An 11,292-nucleotide genomic window follows, 5' to 3' on the forward strand; every position below is an offset into this window, starting at 1 on the left:
AAATAATACATTATATGTTAAAAAAAAAAAAAAAGAAGATAGCAGGGAGGGAAAAATGAAGGGGGGAAAATTGGAGGGGGAGAGGAACCGTGAGAGACGATGGACTCTGAGAAACAAACTGAGGGTTCTAGAGGGGTGGGGGTGGGGAGATGGATTAGCCTGGTGATGGGTATTAAAGAGGGCACATACTGAATGGAGCACTGGGTGTTATACACAAACAATGAATCATGGAACACTACATCAAAAACTAATGATGTAATGTACGGTGATTAACATAACATAATAAAAAAAAAAGAAGTCATTGCCAAGCAAAAATAAGTAAGTGGGACTACATCAAACTAAAAATCCTCTGCACAGCAAAAGAAACAATCAGCAAAATTAAAAGGCAACCTATGGAAAGGCAGAAAATGCTTGCAAACTGTCTATCTGATAAGGGGTTAATATCTAAAATATATAAGGAACTCATACAACTCAATAGCAAATAAAACAATCTGATTAAAAATAGGCAAAGTACTGGAATGCACATTATTTCCAAGGCATGCAAATAGCCACAAAGTACATGAAAACATGTTCAACATCACTATCATCAAGGAAAACAAAATCAAGGAAATTTTTGAAGATTATTGGTATTGGCTCAAAAGGAGAAAAAAGTCAATTTGTAGCAGTATTTTCTGGCTAAAGTTGGAACCGTTTATGTATCCAAAAGAAAAATAATTGCAATGATTAAGTGAATCAAAGTCAAAATCCATGAGTTAATGATACACAGGAAATAAAAGAAACAAAAAGAAACATGAAATTTTCATTAGTCATCTTTGGAGGTTGCCAGCATGAAATAACCCTTCTGATGATTGGTAAGTAAGGAAAAAGAGTCAAGCATTTATCTTGACCTTACTTTTTGAATTGCATTTCAACAACCAAGTAGTTAATGAAGAAATGTCTTTCAAGATATATGAATATCACCTAATAACTGCTGAAAGAATGATATCACCGATTTGTAACCCCATAGGTAAAGAATGGATCTAGATCGAGACAATTACTGATAACTTAGGGGGAAGTTTGACGGGGGAACTTCATAATAGAGACAATTACTGATAACTTAGGGGGAAGTTTGATGGGGGAACTTCATAATAGAGACAATTACTGATAACTTAGGGGAAAATTTGACAGGGGAATTTCATAATAGATGAAATAGTTGGCCAACAATGATCCCACCAGTAGTATTAAAATCATCAAATATACCTATTGCTTCTCTTGATATGATGCAATAGAAAATACACAAAACTACCCAAGAAGTATTCTTGCCTATAAAGTTACCCTGAATCTAATCAAGCTTTTAGATTGAACTACCAGTTAACAGAAAGTTTAGGGAATAAAGGAATATGATCATTGACACCATGAAAATGCAATCAACAAAATTCAGAATCCAGTACAAATAACATGGCTTCTACAACAAAGACATGTCATAAATAAATAAGGGAGAAGGGGTAACTCTTCATATAGGTTAATGGAAACTTAAGAGCTCTAACATTTAAATGTAATATAGGGACTTGCATTAGATCTCCAGTCAAACAACTATTAAAAGATAATTTTAAGACAGTTGGGAAATTTGCGAGGGATGTTAGGCATGATAATGGTGGAAAAGTTAAGCACTTTTTTAAAAGAGATCTCTGCGAAAGAAACCGAATCCCTATGTTATATGATATGATACCTGAAGTTGGCCTTAAATACACCAGGAAAAAAAAGTAGGATTTGGACATATGAGGCAATTTTGGCAAAATGCTCCTAACTGTTGAAACTGGAAATGACCTATCATTCTATCCTCTCTACTTTTGTGTAGGTTTGAAAATTTCTGAAATAAAAATTCAATTATAAAATTTTAAATGTAAACACATATATTGAAATTATTTTTGTAATACATGGTCTTTTCAAATTGAATATCTTTATAATTCATATGATCATAATCTTGTGCAGTTAATTCCAACCCTTCAATAGGAACACTTCCATGAGAATCTGCATAAGCCTCCATAAAGGACATAAGACAACGCTCATCTCAGGTCCATCCTCATTGAGGGTACATATCCTAGCCTGTAGAACCCAGTCGTTTTTTGGGTTAGTTTATGCAAGCCATCCTCATTCTGTCTCCTGTAGAACCCAGTGGTTTTTGGGGTTAGTTTATGCAAGCCATCCTCATTCTGTCTCCAACAGAAATTGAGGCTGATGTGGGCATAATAAAAATCTGTAACCCACAATAGCACAACCTATGTTTCACTTTGTCAGTGGTCTCATACATGAAGTTGTCAGATCATAGTTGGAAAAGAAAACGTAGCTAGTACGGCTGTTCCTTTACATATAACGATACTGTTAAATTTCATTGCCTGAGGGAATTCCAACTTGAGAAATGCCACTATGAATAGCAATATTGAATGAATTTTTTTCTTAGTATTCATCGTTTCTACAGAAGCACGTGCAAGTGTAAAGTGATACTTCTATGTCTATGAACAGAGGTAAGCAAAAAGAAATATCCTTAAAAATATGTTCATTAAGAGAGTTGTACCAGACTTCTAGTTTTCAGCCATGCGTGTGTTATCAATCTTCCAGTTCAATGACAATGACCGTTCAGCCATGCAAGGTTTTACCATGTAATACCACACTTGTCTAGCCATATAGTCATTATCTACCATTTGGAAATCAGTTGTAAGTGGTGTCAGAAGAGAGGGAGATGGAGGTGGAAGATTTGTTCCCAGTAATTCAGTTTAAAACAAAATTCAAATAATTGTTCTTTCAGTTCTCTTCCCAGGTTACACAAATTCACCATTTTGGCAGCAATTAAAATTGCATATATTCACTATAATTGAACAGGAAGAGTAAATATTTCAAAACCTAGGGAAAATTTTCTAACTATGCTCTCAGAAATTTGATCTCTGTTTCATTTTATTGTTTCTCTTCAGTAGAAAGGGATATAACCAAATCTTGACCAATTATTCCAGCAGTGCATAAGTATCAGTTCCAAAATTTTTAATGCATATTTAAAAAGAACTTTACATAAAAACCTACTTTTTTTACTACTTTTTTCATTTTTTATTATTTTTTATTATTATTTTTATTATTTCAGTTAGCCAGCATATGGTACATCAAAAGTACCTACTTTTAACAAATAATTGAAAAATGAGACCTCAAATATTCAGGGTTACAAATATGTACAAATTTAATTACCCTCTTAACAGCAAGAGACAAAAAGAAAAGAAAAAAAACTCATGGTTTGAGGTGACTTAGTCTTTATTGAACATTGGAAATGTCATCATTTCTCTGTTTCAAAGCATTGTAAATGAGAAGTTAATATTGGAGTCACTGCATTTGGGAAATGGAAGGAATCTTAGAGGAAGACATCAGGTTCTATCAGAAAAATAGGGCACTCACATTTGTAGTTCAATAGAAAAAAATTAACATGTACATCTGGTTCTGTAGGTTGAACAAACCAACAGGGGAGAAGGTAAGAAAATCCTGAGCATAGCAGCTCCAAATAGTTTCTTTACCATCAGGACTGAAGGGATGAGAAAAGGAGATAGGGTTGAGTCTAGGAAGTGACCCGCAGAAACCAGCTCCGCAGAGTGGGGGGCTGCCTGGTCGGGTTAGAACAATTGCGACACACCAACTATGGCTAAGAGCCACACAAAGTAGAAATAAAGGGGAAGATATATGTTGATCTCTCTCTCTTCCTGGTCTCCAGTTTTTCACTAGCATTCCTTCTCTGTAAAGCTTAATGAGAAGTTAGCTGGCAAGGAGCTGGGGATATGAATTTTTACAGACCAGTCTCCTTTAATACAGCGCAGAGCAAGGGAAGCACAGGAGATATGAATCTGAGGATGAAGAAGCAAATAATCGGTAGAGATGCCAAATAGCTTGGATTCACATCCCGACTGTGGTGCTGCCCTTATGTTGCAGGGTGTATTATTGAACTTCACCAAGTCTCATTTTCCTGAACTGTAAGATGGAGACAATAGTAACTTTACATATCTCTCCAAGTTACAGTGAGAATTAAATAATAAAAGCATGTAAAAATCCTAGTTGACATCTAAGATCAGTGACTATGAGCACGGGCCATGTCTTGCTAGTTCACTGCTCTTCAACTACTCCCAACACAATAGTTGAGTGAATGAGGGATTGTGCACATTATACTGTAGATGAGGTAATAGGTAGCTATTTTAGATAACTGAATCTCAACTCCAACTTGGCCATCAACTTCCAGAGGGACTGAAATTCCAGCTTACAGCCATCCAAAGAATCTGCAGTTTTCACTGATAACAGATAGTTGTAGTGCAGGGATTCAGCCAAGCAACCTACATCATTGAAAAGAAGACACTTCATAGGAAGCTTAGGTTTTCAAAGGGACGAAAATCTCAGTGCTGCTTTTTTTCCAGATCTGAAAGAGAAAACGCAGTTTACACTTCTTTAGCAAAATTGGCATGCATTTGAACGTTGTGAATAATCATCAAGGATTTTATTTTCAGAGAAAGGAAATTATCAGAAAAGTGTCCTGATATATAACTACCTGCTTCCTGATTAGAAGGCCCTTATGAATGAGAAAACACTTAAAATGGAATTTCAATTTTATTTAAAAGAAAAGTGCCATTTCAAGGTGGCAAATTAAAAAATGTGTGTTTGTGTTCTCTCTTCCCCAAAACACCAATCAAATAACAGGAACATTTTAGTTCTTCTTCTTTTTTTTAAGATTTTATTTATTATTTATGTATTTATTTATTTATTTGAGACAGACAGAGAGAGTTTAAGTGGGGGAGGGTGGTTTGGGCGGGGAGAGGGAAGGGCAGAGAGAGAAGTAGACTTCCTGCCACCAAGCAGGGGGCTCCACACAGGGTGGGGCTCCACATTGGATCCCAGGACCTCAAGATCATGACATAAGCCAAAGGCAGACGCTTAACCCACTGAGCCACCCAGGTGCACCTGAACACTCCAATTCTAAAATGGAAAAGTTGAGAAACCAATTGCCTGTGCCTACCTCACCCCCAGCAGGGAGATAGAGACAGAGAGAGAGAGATTGAAGAGAAAGAGAGAGAGAGATTGAGGGAGACAGAATGAAAATCAGAAATGCATATTCTGCATTTTAAAATGACACTGGATCTGTAACTCCAAGTGACAACATACAGGGAATCAGTGACAAATTCAGGAAAGGAGAAACTCAGATGTGGGAAGATGTCAAAAAAAGACAAGACAACTGTGCTGTGGATCTCAGACAAAGCTGACAGCAAAATTACCTAAAGTGTTATCAGCAACCCTGGAGTGGCAAATACTATAGGTTGGCTCATTTAGCAACCATGCCAACCTCCTTTGCTATCCTTCAATGTAGAGGACAGAAAGCAAGGGATTCAATCTCTCACCTCTCATAATAAATAGAAAACAATAGAAAGAAGGGGATAGGAGCATCAATCAATAAGGGCTATCCATAAGGTTTAGAAGTCTGAAGTATACTGAAGTGGTTGATGGTTGAAAGAGGAGAAACTATACACATGAGAGACGTGGAGCTGGTTACGGCTCTGCGCTGGGGAAAGAGATAAAATTTAACAAATGGGTGTGGGAGTTAAGATTGGCCTGAACACCTGGCTGTTAGTCCCTAAAGTCTGCCTACTGAATGGCTTCCCCTAGTGACCCACTCCCACTTCCCCCACAGGCAGGAAATGAGGCTGTCCCTGTGGCTTTTGCTCCCCCGGGGAGAGTCTTCGGCTAAGTGTGCAGCTCTCCTCTTGCTCACAAAGAGCAAATTCTAATTGTCAAGAAAACCCACCCCTGTTTACAGAGTTCAGAATCAGCCTACAGAGCACAGATCTACCTACACTGAAGCAAAGGTGACCCAGATTGGCCACTGAGACATTCAACATTAAATACAGAAAGACAAACAAAGATCCACAAGAGACATATGAAGAAAGCCAAAAACCGGAAAGCAAAAGCCCAAGGTAAATAAATAAATAAGCCTAAGGGAAATAGATGAATCAGGGAATAGAATAAATCAATTAGAAAATTATAAAAACAAACTCCAGTTACTGGAATATGAAGTTAAATATACCTAACATATATGCATTTTACTATACATAATTGATACATATTTAATAGACTTCACTCTATTTAATGTAATACAAAGTAAATATATAGATATGCTTTTTTTCTCATGAAAGTTTAAGGACGTGGCCTCTGTAACCAGGCTGCCTGGGTTTTGACTCCTAGCTCTACCCCTTACAAAGTACATTTAAAACAATGTAGTAATTTAAAATGCTGACCGCATATAGTTGTTGCAAGGATTAATGAGTTCCTCTGTGTACACATTTATGCCTCCACGTCTTTAGCTCTATGGAAGTCTGCTCATTACCATACCAGTTACGGCAACTTCCAGGACAAAATCAAAATGGCAGAGAACGGGAGAACAGGTCAACAACAACAACAGGTAGCTAAAGTCAAACCTCCAGTTAATAAGATGATCCTATTCATTGTGAAATAGTTTTTAATGCCCCCCTGCCCAAGCAGAGTGACAGAATTTAGGAAACAGAAATGAGAACAAAGTCGGAAGAAAAGGTAAGAGTACCAATACCTTCAGTTTCCTTGGTAAGGTGTCAAATGTCAGTAGAACAAGGCATCTAGGTTGAATATTCCATTTTAAAATAAACAGGTTACTAACAGAGAGCCTGCAAATATTAGAATTACAGGGAATTGGCAGGGAGGAAGAAAGGGAGAGTGATGGGTAGTGAAACCCCATCTTTCATTTGGAGGAGTTGAAAGACCAAGAAGTTATAGTGTAAAAACAATGAGTGTGAACAGAGTAACCTCCCAAGAGAGTAAAAATTGGAATGGTTAAAATGGGTTGCCTCTGGTTAATGGAGAGAAGTGGGAAAAGTTGAGGTGGGAAACTGGTTTCTTTGTTACTAGTTCCTCTGTATTCTTTGCTTATTTTTCTTGTGTGTCTATTATTTGATATAAAGTATTTTATAAAAGAGAAACATCCTTTTTGCTATAAACTTTTGATGGCAAAGTGTGGGTCTTATTCCTTTTATTCTTCATCATGATTTTATTTCTAATCTTGAAAATGCATCTTTAAATGGTTGTTTTCCATTGTTCCCCCAATGCTATCATTAAAATAATAAGCAATTCTGTGGGTAAAGAATAAATCATTCAAGGGCTGAGACACTGGAATGATATGATTAAATCACCACAGAAAAATTAAGGCTCTAATTTAGCTGCTATATACGCAAGAATATCCAAACTTTAAAACCATATGAATTTTTAAAAATTATTTATGAATTTCACTGAATTAATTACAAAGTATTGCTCTTGATGAGAGAAGTGATTCTATGTTATTTTTATCTTATTTTTCATCTCATCTTAAGTGTAAATGTTGGGGGATTAATATTTGAGCAGATACAAATAAGACTATTCAAAATCCACAAAATAACATGTTTATGTTAAAATAACACATAGATGTCCCTTCTCCTTAATACGTAGCTTCCTAAAACGGATATCTCTACCCTGCCTCCATTTCTTCTTCATATACGCATCCCCCCAACGTTCTCTAATTCTCAAGGCTTCCAGTAAGCTATTCTTTGTTTGGTTCCTTGTACTCTTGTGTCTCTCAGTCAGCATGGGACACAATTGCCCAACCCCCACTTCTCCATCCTTCTCTCAAGACATCCAGCATGATTCATTGCTTTAGACAGAATGACTCACAGGACACATCCACAGTCATTCACCCATTTCCTCAATTTCCAGATTCCTGCTCGACCACACCACAATTCCATAGTTCCAGATCTTTCCAGATTTTAAGTTCCTCAAATATTCAACTTTGTTTCCCATCCACATGATGACTAGAACAGTACTGGGTAAATAAAAGATAATAATAATAATAAATAAATAATAGATCCATAAGATATTACTTTTTATTTTAAACTTTATTTTATTTTAAACAGAATCCTAATATCTGTATTCTAGATCAGTAACACAGTCCTGTCCAAATGTGGTAACCTCTATTTTTGTGCAATTGTTTTCTCCTATTTTGATTTGTTTTATTTTACTTATAACTTTTCCCAGTAACCTAAACATTTTCAAAAACACGATATTTTTGTGGTGCCTATAATGTATATTGATTTTCTGTTTCAAAACATCACCTAAAGCAATATGTAAATACAAGTCCAAAACACCAACATATAAATTATTTTGTAATATTCCAAACTTTTAAAATTTATAATATATATCCTCATCATATCTTCAAAAGTCTCTGAGTTCACTTGCAATAAAAGACTGGTATCTAGTAATGCTATTTAAAATGAAACAGGTTTTGGAAATCCTTACATTTCAGACCAAATATCTAATTTGTATTCTTCTGGCAAAGACAAGCTTTGGTTTTTCTTCTGTAGCTTGGAAAGAATGTGACAAAATTATCATTTAGGAAAATTAGTCTTTTGGTGTTAAAATATCTGTCTCTGTATCTCTGGTGTATTGAGGAGTTTCAGCTTGGGTCTAAACAGGAAAATGTTTGATTTTTTTTTCAGTAAGTGTTCTCAAATGGTGCTAATATTCATCCTACCTTTCCCACTGTGTGCTTTAATGACATTTTGGCAAGATTCAGTCATTTTCCACTCAATTTCGCTTATTTGAAAAGCCTCATTTTCAGCAGTAAAGAGTCAGGACTCCAGCAGCTTGTGGGTAGGGCTGGTGGGGGAGTAGCTGGGAGGAGAGCTACAGGTAAAAGGAAGGACTGCTTTGGACTTACCTCTCCCTCTGCCCTGTTCCAGGCACAAGCTCTTCCCTCATGCTGGGGTGATAAGGAGGCAATGGTGAAAAGGTAAGCTTCCCTCTCCTGACTGAAGAGAGAACAGTCCTCTCCTTTGTTCAATTGACACCAAGGTCCTTCATGTCACTGGCTCCCAATGTTGCCATTCTTATGTGGAGGGGCCTTTTTAGAGGTTTCTACATTAAATAGGTAGTTCCAGCTCTGGATAGCCCTCTTCCATTAACACTTCTTACCCCCACTGGAAGAAATCTACCCACTGCTCTGCATGGTGAGCTTTCTTTATCCAGCAAGGGACCTCTTGCATGGGGTACCTGAGTAAAGGCTTAAGCTCAGCTATCTGTAGTATCCACCGGACTTACAGTGAACTTATGTGTTCTTGGCATGCCCCTCCCAAATTTCTCCTTTACAACCTCACTCTTTCCCTGTGTTCTGAGGACACAAAGAAAAGTCAAGTCTCCTTGCTAAGTGACAATGACCACACCTGAACCCAAGTAACTGACAACTTGCTAGTGGGCTGGAGGGAAGAGGACAGGTTTTTGACATTAATGGACTACGTTTTCAAATTTTTCACTCTAGCTAGAATGTAGAGAAAAATTAATGAATGGGGTAGACAAAAGAGGAAGTGAGTTCAATCAGAGTACCAAGAAGTAGCCATCCTACAGGGATATGATGAAAATAGTCATCCTAACAGGATATGATGAGCAAATAATGAGGCAGATAAGACAATAATAAGTCATGATGAGGAAAGCCATGCTTATGGCAGAACGTGAAAGCACAGCTTGCAGATGGGAACCCAAACCAGAGAGGTGAGTGATTTGAAGCTCAGGACATAAGGGATTTCTCCAGAAAAGGAACCGAGCAGTAATTCCAAGCTGGTGGAAAATTCAAAGTGTGAGATTAACAGAAAAAAAAATGCCTTTAGGAAATCAGAACATGTGTATAATATGAAGGCTATGATACTGGTCAAATAGAGCCTGCCTCAAGTAGCAGTCTCCCATATGATTCTAGCTGGAAAAGGAACCACATCCAGGAAGCACAGAGAAAAAACTTGCCATGCCTGCTGGTCCTTGATAGCATGCATGGTATCATCAAAGTTTCCAAGGTCATTTACAGAAACAAGGTGAAAAGAGAACTCTGCAGAGGGGCATTATTATCATTCATAATTACACATTTTAGATGTTTCAAGCTATCAATGCATTACAGCAAGGAAATTATGAGGCTAAAGTAAGGGCTTCTCCTGAGGAGAATGTAGATAAGAAGTCTATGTTGAATATAAACCAAAACCAGTTAGCTCTCCAACACTGCTGCACAGATTATAAATTCTACTGATGCAGTTTGAATCAGCAAAATAAGAAACTCTATAAACTTATTTATTAACACTAAAACAAGTCAGTCATAGGACAAACAAACTCTCTTAACATTTAACGGCACATCAAATAATAAATCTTTTATTTACATTTGTGTTCTGTTGATAAAAGAAGCAAACCGCTAATAATCAGATCTCCAGTGACCACTCCAAAGCTTCATATTGATCCCCCTTCCCGCAATATAAGTCTACCATGAAAGTCTACCATGAGTCTCTAAATTTTTATAAGAGATAATTGTTGCTTCACTGACAAACTTAGATGACACCTGCTAAATTATTGGAACTACTTTCCTCAGCTCTTAGTTTGCAAACTTTTTGTGGGGCCCTACCACAGGATGCAAGGGCAAAGCAAATGACCTTGGGCTAGACCAGTCAGTATATTTCTTTATGCTGGTTGGCTCAGGGATGGAAATGTGACCCAGCAGAAGAGGAGTGAATACTTGGACTTCCACGGGAACTACCCAAAAAGACTATTCAACTGCACTTCCAGTTGGAGGAATGGTTAAGGCACCTGTAATCTCCTTGCAACATCAGGTTCCAAACCCTATTGCTAATGGAGCCAATATGGAAAAGGAGCTGAGAGATGGAGAGAAACATGGTCTGAAGCCATAGACTTTTCAGTTACACAAGTCAATATCTTCCTTTTTGCTTCATTCAGTTTAAATTGGTTATTCTGTTACTTGTTTGAGGAAAGTATCTTGATTGATATGGTATTCAGTACTAGTGAAGATGCCCAGCAGACATTACTCACTTACCCCATTTACGTAGTATCTATTATCCATGGACATGGTTATTGAACATGGGGTCTCACAGCCCAGTTAGGGAAAGGGTATATGCCATATGAACTAAACAACAACACAAGCCAATATGGGGTAAATGCCAAATGAAACACACCAGCTGTGTGGTGAGCACCACAGTAACAAGAGAGTGCAGCATGGTGCCTGTGATACAGAACTGCCCTTCGCCATCAGGGCTGTTAAAGTTAGCAAGCATGGCTGTATTGTTTATCTTTACAATCCATGGAATTTTGTGTTTGCTGTATTTGGGGGTAAAAATAGATCAGCTATTAACTCCCACACTGTAGATGCATAAAAATCTGACAGTATCACAAGTTATAATCTAAATCCTCTCAACTCGA

Source organism: Leptonychotes weddellii, chromosome 3 (assembly GCF_054177405.1).
Source record: "Leptonychotes weddellii isolate Sample4059 chromosome 3, ASM5417740v2, whole genome shotgun sequence".
Lineage (NCBI taxonomy): Eukaryota > Metazoa > Chordata > Mammalia > Carnivora > Phocidae > Leptonychotes > Leptonychotes weddellii.